The sequence below is a fragment of the Dendropsophus ebraccatus genome, chromosome 9, assembly GCF_027789765.1.
Source record: "Dendropsophus ebraccatus isolate aDenEbr1 chromosome 9, aDenEbr1.pat, whole genome shotgun sequence".
NCBI lineage: Eukaryota > Metazoa > Chordata > Amphibia > Anura > Hylidae > Dendropsophus > Dendropsophus ebraccatus.
The window spans coordinates 49,560,209-49,575,223 of record NC_091462.1 but is presented as its reverse complement, the minus strand read 5'-3'; the positions used below and the strand labels follow the sequence as shown (position 1 = coordinate 49,575,223).

The 15,015-nt window shown below is 42.8% G+C and overlaps 1 protein-coding gene across 3 annotated transcripts in view; it reads left to right on the top strand.

Annotated features, from left to right (window-relative positions):
• ADARB1 (adenosine deaminase RNA specific B1) overlaps positions 1-15,015 on the top strand; it is a 142,015-nt gene that overhangs the window by 81,310 nt on the left and 45,690 nt on the right. For all 3 annotated transcript variants that reach the window (XM_069983258.1, XM_069983257.1, XM_069983256.1), the window contains exon 2: positions 9,902-9,984. The gene's annotated coding sequence lies outside the window, so the exon portion shown is untranslated. The remainder of the gene's footprint in view (positions 1-9,901; positions 9,985-15,015) is intronic.

Sequence of the window (15,015 nt, the reverse complement as noted above, 5' to 3'; positions counted from 1 at the left end):
AATTTTTTTTTAAGCCAAAGCCAGGAATGAATTTGAAAAGAGGAAAAATCTCAGTCTTTACTACCTGTTCTCTGTTGATACTCCATTCCTGGCCTTGGCTCAAAAAAAATCTGTCAAATTTTTTGGCTAAATTGTGTTCCTGAGTTGCTGTCCAGCAATGCTGCTTAGACTTTTTTTAGTTCCTAAAGTTGCTGTCAGTTGCAAGGTTTGCAAGACTTTGTGCTCAGTTAAAGGGGTACTCCAGCGGGGGGGCTAATTTGGGATCTGGCCGGGGAGGAGGTGGCTGAGAGAAAAGACGTCCACTCACCTCCCCGGATCCAGTGGCGGGTCCCGTATTGCGGAGCTCCAGTCCCCAGTTCCCGGCCGCTTTCTGGTGTCTGACGCGGGCTCGAGACGTGACATCTCAAGTCCGCTCAGCCAGTCAGTGACAGAGGCGGGATCTGAGCGGATTGAAACGGATCCCACCTCTGTCACTGACGTCACATCTTGAGCCTGCGTCAGACACCAGGAAGCGGCCGGGGACCGGAGCACCGTGATACGGGACCCGCCGCTGGATCCGGGGAGGGGAGTGGACGCCTTTTCTGTCAGCCACCTCCTCCCGGGCCAGATCCCAAAATAGCCCCCCTGCTGGAGTACCCCTTCAAGAATAGGTTGTCCAGGCTGGTATGGGGCTGCATAGATAATAACAAAGATGTTTCCCGACCATGCATTCTCTGGAAGTCCTTTTTCTTCAATACTTCTGAAGTGATGTGTGATGGCCAGATATAATACCATTCCTCATGCACATTTTGGCTTATTTAGAAGTCACCTAAAATCTCATGTTCTTTGAAGGGTATATTTGGATGTCAGTGGTTAACCTGACATGTATGTCTGGGGCAGAAATCTGAAGTTGAGGACGTGTTGCAGGTGTGAAGCAAGTTTGCACAGGGCTTTGTGTTCCCATGTGCTGGTGAATTCATGGCTGTAAAACCGCACTCCCAGCATTCACCAATGGCCACTTAATTTTGCCAATAATCCTGGCTGTGCATGCCATGGTTTTCAGACACATTCTCCAGCATATTGGAATGCTGCTTTAGGCTCATTGTCAGTCAGTAACGCCATTGCTACATATTTCCACAGCAAGCCTCAGCAGAAATTTTCAAGTGTATGGGAATGGTGTTGTGGAAACACCTTTTACATCTATGGGACACAGATTTTGTCATATTTCGTATAGATTTAGCACAAAATAGACAATAAATTCTACCTTTTGTAAATGGCCTGAATGTTAAGGAAGCACATCTGGAAAATTATGGGATTATAAACAGATGAATTCTGACATCATAATCTGTCTGCCTTAAAGCCTCAGTAATACTACTCATATTAATATTAGAGATGATACAGTAAACAGTTGTAGGTTAATGATGATAACTCTTTAATGCACCATACATTACATTAGCTGGGAGCAGTTGGGGTAAGAAGGGCACAACCAGATGCTCCATTAATAGGGATTGTAGAGCATAAAGCCCACTAGATGATAGCTGTGATTGACAGCCGCCCTTCAGCACCAAGGAGAAATCTTTGGTTCTGGCTGTTTGAAGCGTACTGGTCATTAGGCAGCTTTACCCAATCTGCGTGCAGTCCCTCCTGCTGCCAGAAGATGGCGTAGCTATTAACTCCGAGTAGGGCTCCTGCATAGAACCCATAGTTACCTCGTCTTTCAGGAGCAACTATGTGCTGGTCAGGCAAGGGTCCATTTACACAGAAAGATTTTCTGGCAGATTATTTGCCAAAGATTTGAAGCCAAAGCCAGAAACAGACTATAAGCAGAGATTAGGTCATAGAGAAAAGCCTGAGATTTTACCTCTTTTCAAATCCATTCCTGGCTTTGCCTTCAAATCTTTGGCAGATAATCTGTCAGATAATCTTTGTGTAAATGGACCCTAGGGGTATAAACCCACACACCGTATATGCAGCGTATTTACTGCTGCGATACGCAGCAAACTCGCAGCAAAATCGCAGCAAAATCGCAGCAGATTAGATCTAAATAACTGAACACAGCATCAAATCTGTACCAACAAATCTGCTGCGTATTTGTTGCATATCTGCTGCATATACGGTGTGTGGGTTTATACCCTATAGCTACCTAATGACAGATCTGTTTTAAAGAAAACAACAATTAGCAGAGTGCACCTGCGATCTTGTAGCGGATGTAACAAGGAGGCTCTTGTCTCCGGCAGCACAGTTAGTATGATAAACCACCTTCCTAACAACGTTAGACTTTCCAATTTACGTTTTTACTTATTGAATTTTTCAGCTGTAGAACAATTCCACATAAATGTAATTCACAAAACATAGGTGCTCCATAGGCGGACTTCTTAAAGGGAACCTGTCACCCCCGTGCCGGGGTGACAGGCTCCCGACCCCCCGCTACAGCCCCCTATACTCACCTGATCCCGCCGGGTCTTGCTTCTGGATCTGGTCGGGTCATGGAGATCTCAGCCGCTGCACCCCGGCGCGCTCGCTGAGAGATGAGTCCAACGCTCATAGAGAATGACGGAGCGCTGGACTCTCCTGTCATTCTCTATGAGCGTTGGACTCATCTCTAATTGCGTGCAGCGGGCTGTAGCGGTTGAGATCTCCGTGACACAACCGGATCCAGAAGCGGGACCTGGCGGGATCAGGTGAGTATAGGGGCCTGTAGCGGGGGGTCAGGAGCCTGTCACCCCGACACGGGAGGTGACAGGTTCCCTTTAAGTTGGTAGATCAGTTCTACCCCTCTTGGAGTCTGCGATCCTTGATTTGCATCATCGAGGACAGGCGAGGCGTGCAATCTTGCAGCTGAATGGACATTTCAGGAGCGATGCTTCCTCCTTTACGCATGCCCTGGGAGCATTGCTCCTAACACGTCCATTCAGCTGTGTGATTGCAAGCATCTTCTGTCCTCGGTAATGCAAATGGAGTATCGCAGACTCCAGGAGGAGTGGAACTGATCTATCAGCTTAAAGTCCCCCTATGGAGCACGCTGGGTGACATATGTTTTGTAAATTACATGTATGTCGAATTGTTCTCCTGTTTGGTCGTTTTCTACTTTTTCGCTTGTCTCGCCCCCCACCGGCCGGAAGTGCTGGATTTGTTTTGTTTTTTTCCTTTGGCACGTCGACCCATAGGCCTGATGGCCATTTTGTGTCAACACGTCATTGCATGATGTTTTCAGGGCTGGCCGTGCCGTCTGTCCCTGTTCAGCCTGCCCTTGGCCCGCCTCTAGTTCCATCCCTAGCTCAGCCCTGTTATGTGATGTTGCTTGCTCGACCAATAGAAGCCTAGCAAGCAGCATCTCATAGCAGGGCTAAGCAACCTATCACAACCCTTCTGGCGCCCATGCGCTTGTGTAGTGTAATCCCCAAGTGTTTCATCCTGTCACTTGCTATACATTACACAGTGACAGGGCGAATGCGCAGACTCCAGAGGCTACAGAGCAAGCGTATGAGCTTGAGGGGCAGGTAATGCAAGGGAGGGGTGAGTGTTTAGGATAAGCAGAAGGGCAGCATAGGAAATGAGGTGGGCGGAATATAAATAAGGTGGGAGGATCGGGACTATTACTTGTGTCACGCCGACATAACAGGAAGTGCAGGAAATTTTGAAATTAGACTGGTGCAGAGTTAACAGCGGTATGTGTGTCACCAGGCTCCCAGGAGTGCAGCGAAGTAATGGTAGGCCGTATCAGCTTACTTACAAAGCTTGTTTTTATTATTTTAGTTAGCTCCACACTACTTCTTTAACATTCATAGTTCCCTCTTCATTAGGGATTGTCCAACACGCTATTTTGTATTAGAGTTGTAGTACTCTAATGGGATATTCAGGATTAGGAAGCACTTTTCTGAGTTCTTTCCTAAACAGAACCCTATCTGTCCACAGGTTGCCCTTGCGCTGTCACTTCAGACCTGCAGTACCAACCCATGGATAAATGGCACCATTTTTGGAAGAAAGCAGCCATGAGAAAAGTTTTGTCAGATATCAGGCTGTTTCTTATTTATGTAATTTATTGGCTCATAAATGTTCTTGCTTTTCTTTTTCAGTCAACCTTAGATCATCTAGATGGGTTAAGTTGACCTGGGATGACACAGCCATGACGCACACTTCATTTATTACACTCAGTTTCCCTTCTGTCATCCTCCACTTCTTGCAGAAATTAGTGATGATTGATGAACTTGTGCTCTGTATAAATCAGATGAGTAAAATGACTTCTGGTTACTGGTTTGATTAATGCTAAAGATGCTTAATAGTTTTACATGCTCTACTTGTGCTCTTTCAAACAGTAATGGTTGATCTGAGCACTTTATATGTTATTATATTTAGTCGGACTAAGTGATAGTGTTTCTGGAAAAGTAAATATTGTTAAATGCATTCTTTGTGACCTCAATTGTTGGTGTCTGCTGTATATATACTCAGTATTATACTTACTGCCTTCTCCTCCATATTTCCACAGTATACAAGATGTAATTGTTAAGGACATCACTGAGTGGGCACTATAAAGTCAGGTACCCTGGCTTAAGTAAGGGCCCTATTACACCAAATTAATATTGGCTGTACTTGGACACATGTCAGCTGGTTGCTGTCTTGAATGGGCCACCCCTCCCGCAGAGTCTGTATATACTTTGGCAGGTGGGATTGTGGGTAATGTGCATGAGGCAGAGCTGTGAGTGTATAGTGTATTTGTATAGACATTATATATAGCTGTTTATAGTTTTATATGCAGCATAGATCTGATGATCTCAGTGTGGGTTACACATGGTGCAGCTCAGAGGACCCCATCACATAGCACTACACATTGTAGTAACACATGAGGTAGCAGGAGCCATAGGTTGCCTGACACAAATAGGAATGGCCTCCATCTTTACAGCCCCACCCCTTTCTCATTGATGAACCATTCAGTGTGATGATGCCCTGCAGCATTTACCGACTTTGAGACTTTGCAAAAGCCGGTTGTGCACTCACAGGACGGGTGTCCTCTAGTGCTGATACACGTGGGGAACATCTGTCCACTCCATCCCACACAGTGAATGGCAGCCCCAGCCAGTGAGCTCATCATTTGACAGGACTCTGGCAAAGGACTGCGAAAGGATTGAGCCAGGGGCAGGAGGGTAGCGACGGGGAGCCGCCCCACATCCCGTCCCTTCCATCACCTATTACACAGAGATGTGTGGCCAGCAGTCCTGTTTTCGATACAGCATATAATCACTCAGAGTAATATGGCCTTAAGACCCTGACCGATGCAAACTTTGACATGTGTACATACAGTAATGTCAAAGAAGGGACATGTAGGTAAGTGTAAGTGTACATACAACCACCTGATGCTCTAAGATATTAATGTTCACTTGACACTTTCACTGTATTGTGAACACTGAAAAAAATAAAACACAGCAAGAATTAGTGGAATTATTGTCTATGGTTGACAAGAGTCAAAGTACAAGCTACAGTAACACTACTGTGTTGATCCAGAGGAAGGCAGAAACCCTTATGAGGCCTTACAGGGAGAAAAAATCCTTCCTGACTCCAAAATGGCAACCAGAATAATTCCCTGGATCAACGTCCTATCACATGAAATCTAATGCCCATAACGCATAATATATTTTTGAAGAAAAGCATTCAGGCCTCCCTTGCACTTATTTAATCAGACATGACAACGTCAAGTGGCAGAGTTCCATAGTTTCACTGCTCTTACAATAAAGAATCTGTGTCTGTGCCCTCTTGCCATGGTTACAGGCCTAGGTGTGAAAAGATAACTGCAAAGGTCTCTGTACTGTTCATTCATATATTTGTACATTGTGATCAGATCGCCCCTAAGACATCTTTCTTCCAAACTAAATAGCCCCAAAGCTTGATAACCTGTCTTGGTACTATAACCCACCCATTCCCTTAGTCACCTTGGTCGCCCTCCTCTGCACCTGCTTCAGCCGTGTCCTTATATACTGGTGCCCAAAACTACACCATTCCATATGTGATCTGACCACTAATTTATAAAGAGGCAAAACTATGTTATCTTTAGCATCTATGCCTCTTTTGATGTATCCCATGATTTCATTAGCTTTGGCAGCCGCTGCCTGGCAATAATCACTAAAGTTGAGTTTACTGTCCACCAATATCCTCAGGTCCTTTTTTGGAAGCAGTGTTACCCAGTGTTTTATTTAGGACATAATTATACTTATTTCTACGGCCCAAGAGCATACATTTATCCACATTTAAAGAGGACCTGTCACCCTGACGCCGGGGTGACAGGCTCCCGACCCCCAGCTAGATCCCCTTATAGTTACCTCATGTCGCCGAGCCCCGCTGCCGGAGCCGGATCCCGGGACAGAGATATCCCGGTGAGAAGCCGGCGCGCGCACTGTGGAGATGGGTCCGGCGTCCATAGAGAATGAATGGAGCCGGACTCATCTCTGCTGCGCACGCACGGCTCCATTCATTCTTTATGGACGCCGGACCCATCTCCACAGCGCGCGCGCCGACTTCTGACCGGGATATCTCTGTCCCGGGACCGGCTCCGGCAGCAGGACTCGGCGACATGAGGTAACTATAAGGGGATCTATCTGGGGGTCGGGAGCCTGTGACAGGTCTCCTTGAACTTAATTTGACATTTCTCTGCCCAAGCTTCTAGCTTCTCCAAATTGCTCTGTAGTATTATATTATCCTCCCCTGTGGTGATTACTTCACCCAGCTTAGTGTCATCTGCAAAAATGCAGATTCTACACTGTACAGGGTCATTTATAAACATATTAAAAAGAAGTGGACCCATTACTACCCCTGTGGTACCCCACTGGTAACTGTGACCCAATCTGACCCAAATAATTAATTTGCTCTGCCAAGACTGAGCCCGCATGTGGCTGTGTTGATAAAAATATTAAGTTTGGGTTCGTAAAGACAGAAATTAAAGTATCGCAAAAATCATTACCATGGTAAAAGATTTATGGTGACTAAGATATTAAGTATTATTACATTACATTTTTATAATGAACCAGCTGACCAAACAAATTTGTGTGCAAAATATTCCAGCTATGTCCTCTCCTCAACCACCTTTGTTTTATTAACCCGAAAGGGCACCCTTTACTGCTGTATGCTTGGAAAGTAATGCTTGTAGATCGTTCTAAAAGGCTGTCAATTGTAGGAAACTGTCATTTTGTTGTTTCAAGCAGAGCATTATAGAAAGAATAAGTTTATTCTGAGTAACTTTATTAGTTGATGATGGTTTACAAGATTTCTGCTTGCAGTCTGCAGTCAGAATTGTATCTTCTAAGAGTAAACAAAAGGCTCTTATTGTAAGTGATGGATGCATTGGTGCAGGACTTACTATTTACAGTCCAGTCTTCACAGTTAGGAATTGATGCAGCACAGTATAGTTTTGTTTGTTAAAATGCAGATACAAATCATTTACAGCGATCCCTTATGTAACACTTTCAGGGTGATCATAATAAATGAAAAATATTGTATATTTAGACAAATTCCATGGGAAATTAGTAACTGGTTCTAAAGCCTCCAAAATAAGATTGAGAGAAGAAATGAAAAATTTAAGAAAAAATATTACCAGAAAAGGTACATACAGAGTTTCCTAAAAAATAAAGGCCTGAAAGAGCCGCCGAGAGCCCCTGGTTGTGTGTGGTATTACTGTTAAAGCGGAACTGTCATTTCAGGGCCATTTTATGAAAACAATAAAAATCTATAGTACAAGCGATTTTAAGAAACTGTCATAGGTTTTATATACCAAAAGTTTCCTTCTGCACTAAAAGAGCTGTTTTCCTAGCTCCCCACCCACCCTTCAGAAGAAGCAGGATTTCTGTGTCCATTATGTGTCTATGGAGAGGGGAGGGGCTGAGACTGGTGAGGGAGCACGGAGCAGTCCCGCACAACACTCTGCAATCTTCTCTCAGCAAGTTCCTAGATAAGCATTGACCTTTCTGACCTCTAAATCCAGCGTTTTAGGTGCCCAGACAGTCTACAAACAGCTGAACTTTGTCTCCTTCCTGCTCGCTCATCTCCCTCTGCCCCTCCCCCCTCCATAGGGATATAATGGACACAGCAGAACCTGTTTTCACTGGCTTCTCTGTAATAAAGATGAAGATAAAGAATTTGTGCCTGATAATGCACAAATAAAAAGTTTGGGGGGAGGGAGGCTGGGAGATTGCTTTTTGAGTACAGAAAGAGGCTTTTTTGCCTAATAAAACCTATTATAGCGTTTCTTAACCTCTTAAGGACGCATGACGTACCCGTATGTCATGCGTCCGAAAGAGGTATTCAGAGCGGGGCCGTGCGGCGACCCAGCTCTGAACCGCCACGATCCCGGGGGCCGCGTGTGGCCTGTGCCCGCGGCTATTAGCGGCCACGGTATGATCGCCGTGCCTGCTAATTCAGTAATCGGATGCAGCTGTCAAAGTTGACAGCTGCATCCAGTCACTGTATGCAGCCGTCCCTGGTGTCTAGTGGGGGTGGATGTGGACGTTGTCCCGGAGGAGCGATCCACACATCCTGCTCTGGCCGGGGTCTCCGCCAAAATGGCGCTGATCCCGGCTCGGCACTCGGATAAGTATACAGCAAAGATCTCAATGAGAGATCAGTGTACTTATACTAGAAGTCCCCCAGGGGGGCTTCTAGTATAAGTGTAAAAAAAAAAAAAAAAAAAAAAAGACAGCTACGCTTCAATCTCTATCCACTTCAATGGAATTGAGCTGCACAACCACATCCGAAGTTAGGCCAAGAGCTGCATCGGTTTTGAAGGAAAGCAGCCATGTTTTGTAAGCCTGATTATCCTCCCCCATTTAATCCCCACTGGCATGGTTTACATTTGTGGTACACCATACCTTAAACACCCCAACCCCCCCCCCCCCCCCTCCCCCCAAAGGCAGCACCTTCCAGGCCCTTGCTGCTTATCTCTTCTCCCTGCATCGAAGACCAGATGTCGAAGCAGGGTTTGTGGTCATAGCCACTTACTGGCTGCTGCAGTGTCCCATCTTGGCCAGTGACTGGCTGAGTAGGCAGGTGCTGCTTAGACATCCGTTCTTAGAAGCTGGAAGAAAAGCGTGGTGGCAGTGGACTGAAAGGGGGTGCAACAGGAACTTGTGTTGTGTTGTGTTCATATAAAAAATAAAATAAAAATGTTTAAATAAAAGTGAAAAGCTGAGTGCTATTTTGCTGAGTGCTATTTTACTTGTGTATGGGGTTAAAGGGTCTATTTACACGTCAGTATATTTTTCACTCGGCAAATTTGAGTCGGCTGTTTTTCATTAGCAATCTGAAAATTTCCATCCGTATTGCATCCATATTTTTTGCTGATACGCAAAAATGAAAGTGTGGTTAATAAAATATTTTTTGGCGGATTGCATTTGCATAAATGCGGATCCCAGAGGGTTTTATTGGTGTGTCCATGGAGGAATTTCAGTCTGCACCTGGGCCTTTTTTTGCGTTAGGGATCACATTCCTGTACACAACTATGAATGTGTGAATGGAGCCATTAAAATACATTGATCCTGTTTTCTGTCTGCAATTGTGGATAGAATTGCAGACGTGTGAATAGTGCCTAACAGTTTCATAGGGCTCTGAGTGTCTTGACCATCGCAGTTTAATAACCAGCCAACACTCCATTGTGTTCTTCCTGTGCCTAGTTTATGGCTACATGTAATTTTGAGTGACGAGTGTAATTGTTAATCCTTTTCACTTATTATTTGTTATTGATATACGAGCTTACATGAAACAACATGCAGTGTTTGCATAGTCACTGGTGTTCAGCATGGCTGAAGCTGACTTGCTGGCATAAGATTATTCATTACGTATGTAAAATGGCAGAGAGACAGCAAACTCTTCTGCCGTATTGAAGAGGATTTTCTGGAGCCATCTGTTATCAAGTTCTAAAAATAGATTTCTACATCTTTTTCAGGCTACATACCAGCTAGGGATCTTCTTGGTCATCCCAAGTATCAGAAGTCTCAAAAGCCAGTATCTACCCGAAGCCTTTTGAAGGTATGTGTCCCTATACAGTGCATAAGTTGTAAATCTTAGAAGAAGAAGAAATAAAAGCGGCAGCAAAAACCATCTTTTAGCTATGACATACATTACTGATGCAGTGCTGGCAATTTTCAGGTAACAAGGTCGAGATATGAAATGGCCACTAAACTGTAGTTGATTTTTACAATGTATGCTTAGAGCTATAAATGTTGTTCACAGGTATACTGGAGGTATTATCATAGAGCACTGATAGGAATAGTCTCCTAGACTTCCTGTAACTAACTAAATTATAGAAATCTATAGTCTACGGTGTGTAAACTGCAATGGCTACTTACAGTCAGTAATCAATAGCAAGTGTATGAGATACTGTACTCTTAGAGGGATTTTCTGAGAGGGTTTAGAAAATTACTGTACATACAGGCTGCAATGTGCTTTAAAATAAAAGAAAGGGACCCCTCTGTAAATCTGCTACTGCAGAGTCCCCTACTTATGAAAAAACAATGCTGGACAGTATTCTACATATATCAAAAAAATACTTTATTGATTACAAACAACAGAAATTAATTCTTTTGTTTAAAAACATATGTTTAAAAAGGGAGCTGAAAAACCATACAATACATGCATCAGATGGTATACAGGGCAGAGAGAAAGATAAAGATAATAAATACTATATTTCACTTATATATTAAACCATTGATCGTATATCACTTGGCCCACAGAGGTAGAAGGAGAAAAGAAGTGAATAATAAATGCAAATAATCGAGAAACAGTAAAGTAAATCTACACAACTAAGACTGCAAGTGCAGTTTAAAGTGCAAAGTGCAATGTAAAGTACAAACTATACAAGTGTATAGTACAACCTCTGGGTATGTAGTATATATACCTGCCCTGTACCACCACTCACCCAACGCTGCGTTTCGCTGTGCAAGCTTTATCAAGGGTAATGAGAGTCAGGTCACTTGTCTTTTTATGTATCCAAATACCAATCACATCACTTCTATACAGCTGGCCAACCCATCCCTATTCATTCCAACCTCCAATCCGAATGCTATCCCTATAGATTCACCCACCCCTTAACAGGTGTATTAAGCTCACCAACATGATTCGTATCAGCCAACATAGGTAGTGTGTATTATTCCTGATGCTTATGGACATAGGACCATTGGTGGTTCAAATTTGTTGGTTAATAGAGTCCCCTACTTGACCAACTGCAAGTAATGGCATTATATAAAGCTATGTCATTATCTAATGGTCAGAGGAGGTCTGATCTCTACTACCCCCGCTGATCATGGGAATGAAGGGATGCAGTGATGGTTTAGGGCCAAGTAGCTTGACTCTAGTTTCATGCAGTGCTTTGTGGCTGGGGGCATTGCTGTGCAAGGAAAAACTAAGATTACATATTGGTAAACCAGCTCTGTGGCCCCTTAAATTATCTCGTAATCTGTGTTGATCTCAAAGGTTGGGCCCCTACTGATAATAAAGTGGTGGTGTATTTTTGTGATATATTACTTCATGTGGTAGTAAGGGAGGCTGCGGCCACATGTCGCACAAATGGCACATTTTCTGCATAGAATTTACTTGTAGAAAATGTATAGACTGGCCAAGGATTGCTAGGTAACTAATCCGCAAATACAGTTGGCATGTGGGTGCTAATCCGCATGCTGTTTTTATTTTATTTTTATTCTTACTGTCCCATTCCTACTGTGAGCAATTTGGGCCTTATGACTACAATATATAACTTGTTACTTATTAGATCTCTGGCAGACTGGAAAAAACGATTGGTGACTGTGGGGGTCCCAATTGAACAGTGACAGAAGCTCAACTCCTGTCACTGACACCTAAATGCTGCAATCAGCAGAATTTAAGGGGTTATTGACAGCCGGCGTGTCTGCCTGTCATCACCCTCTATGAAGAGCGCTTTGGTCCTGAGCTTCCTGGAGTTTGACGTCAATTTATACCATATGTCCTTAAAGGGGAACTATCAGCAGGTTAGATGAATCTAACTTACTTATAGCCCCCTATTGTGCAGGAGGCGCTGTTGATATAGGTATGTCTCTTATTTTTATCCTTGGCGCTGTTACCTTACAGTTCGTTGTTTACCCCTTTGCCCAGTAAGACAGTTTGGAGCATTGAACTACCCCAATAGTGCTGATCCGCCTCTTCTAATGATTATCAAAGGAGTGAGTGGATCAGTGCTATAGGGGCGGGGCAGTGCTCCAAACCAAGGAGTAAATGACTAACTGCACAGGGTACGGCACCAAGGATAAAGCTAATAGACATGCCTTCATACTTGGCATCTCCAGCACAATAGGGAGCTATTGGGAGGTTAGATTTGTCTAACCTGCTGATAGTTCCCCTTAAAGTGGCAGGCTTCCATGGCATACATTTATGTCATATGTCGGAGCAGGTTAAATGTGTTTATATTGGAAAACATGTACAATATCTATGATACAGTTACAATACAGTGCTATTCTATACAAAATAACAAAGATAAAAATAAGATTGTGGACAACCCCTTTAAAGCGACTCTGTACCCACAATTTGACCCCCTGGTTGGGGGGGAGGCAGATTGTGGGTGCAGAGTCGCTTTAATGATCAGTATCTTCACATCTCCAATGTGAGCTTAGCAGGACATTGTCAGCAGCTGAGCATTTAGGGATGAATTTATTGAGACAATTATGTCAGAGCGAATAAGACTTTTTGTATAGGAAATCCAGACTCTGTGGGGGAGATTTATGAAAGAATGTAAATATACACCTGGTGTAAACTGCCCACAGCAACCAATCACAGCTCAGCTAGAATAAAGGCCCTATTCCACCAACAGATCTGACGACAGATTATCTGCCAAAGATTTGAAGCCAAACCCAGGAACAGACTATAACCAGAGAGCAGGTCATAAAGGAAAGACTGGATTTCTCCTCTTTTCAAATCCACTCCTGGGTTTAGCTTCAAATCTTTGGCAGATAATCTGTCGTCAGATCTGTTGGTGGAAAAGGGCCTTAAGAGAGGAGCTGTGATTGGTTGCTGTGGGCAGTTTACACCAGGTGTATATTTACACCCTTTCATAAATATCCCCCTATGTATGTACATAATAAACACCACACCATAGTTTTATTCACATTTTCTTTTTCATTTTACACAGTGGACAATGCTTGAAAATTAATGAATCCCTACAATTATCTCTATTCGTAAAACCTGGTCTAACTTGTGATTTGTGTTTAGTCATTTAGCAGAAACTTTTCTGCCTCGATCTATGTAGTTAAGTTCTTTATTTCATCTTTTATTCTGGAGATCCTAGTCCCTGCTTAATATTCATTTCCCAGTCGCGTAACCTAGGGATGCTTTACTCTTTTTCATCTGTAATCTTGCAGGAGAATTTTCAGCCTTCAGATCTGATCTTTGTAAAATTATACATAATGAGAAAGAGTGTTTGTGTTGTCTATTAATTCATCCTGGAATAACCTTTTGAAAAGAAGTAGATGATGGGAGACTTCAAACCACTGCAGTGACCTCCCGCAGTTAATGCACCACCTGGAACGCCACAATAAATCATTCTTTTTCAAGTGTGGTTGTCGCTGACCTTTTTTTTCCAATGTAAAACGGAATAAGTAATCGACGATTAAGCTCTTATTATAGTCAACAGTCTCTTGTTGATTCTCTAGTGCCATCGGAAGACATTAAGACTTGTGCCTTTCCCACATGCTATGAGTCCTAGAAAACTCAACCTTTAAGACATACATTTTTTTCAGATCTTAGTCCTGCATTTTTTTGTTTTCTCTGCTAATTTCTATTTCATTTCTATTATTTTCTGTGGTAAAATGCAGCCTACATGTTTGCTGCTTGACTCCCTAAAATTGTGTAGACATTTCGTAACTTTTAGTAACTGATACACCTTTGAAAGATAGTGGAGAGATAAAAATGGTACAAAAAGTAGAGGGTATGTCTCTTTATTAAGCAACCCCTATTACTTTTGATGTACAGTTTCTCAGTAGACTACCGAAGGAGAGTATTTTCTTTACGAACGTGCACTGAACCCTCTTATGCTGACATCTAGTGGATAATATTAAAAATTATTTTTTTTTTCCCTAATGTATTCATGTAACTAAAAATGCAAATCAGATTTATCTTTCTACATTTCTTTAATTAACTTTATTTAAAGTTAAGCAGCAGCAGTAAGAGGCATGACAGGCATCTGTGCTGCTATCAATGACTGTGTTGGAAACTGCAGGGCTGCACAGGGCCTGGTTATAGCACAGTTACACATTGCTAGTGCTGATGCATGCTGTGTTAGCAAAACTGATACTCCTCTTATGTCCACTCTAAGGCATGTTAGCATTAGAAAACATATTAGACTTATAAGGGGAAGGTGTATGTGTCAGAAGCGCTGTAGACATGGCAGAGCGAATGGTGTTTGACGGTTATCCCCAGTTGCTCTGCTACACTGTGCTGCCACTCTCTGGTCACAGACAGCTTCACCAAGTCTATATTGGTGCTGCATGCAAATATACATTATGTTCCAAATATATATAAATTTATTATAGAAATTTTAAAAAATTCCCTCCAGAAATACCTCCTTATCCCTTTATTACCTAAGGTCATTAATGCACATATGTCCAGGGAACATAGAAAGCAAGGAGGAACATTGCTTCGAAGAGCTTCAACACATCAATTTTTTTTTTACCTACAGGGCTGCTTGGGGTGTCATTGTTTTTGCGCCATTATCTATAGTCTTTATTTGTATCATATTGGTGTGAAACTTTTTTTTTAATTTTTTTTTTTTTAATTTAATTAACGAAAATCAGTTCAATTATGGTGTCCCCCTTCCCCGCCCCCCTTTTTTGTTTACACTGTTTACCGTGTGGGGAACTACATTGTTATATTTTGATAGATCAGACAATTCCCCACACACTGGATTAAAATATATCTTCTGATTCACGGTAAAAGCCCTTTTGTACCCTGCTTTTAATATAGTCAGTAAGAAGCTGCTGACAGGTTCACTTTACCAAGAGAAAAAACTTATAGATTCATTATAGAATCTAGCTGCAG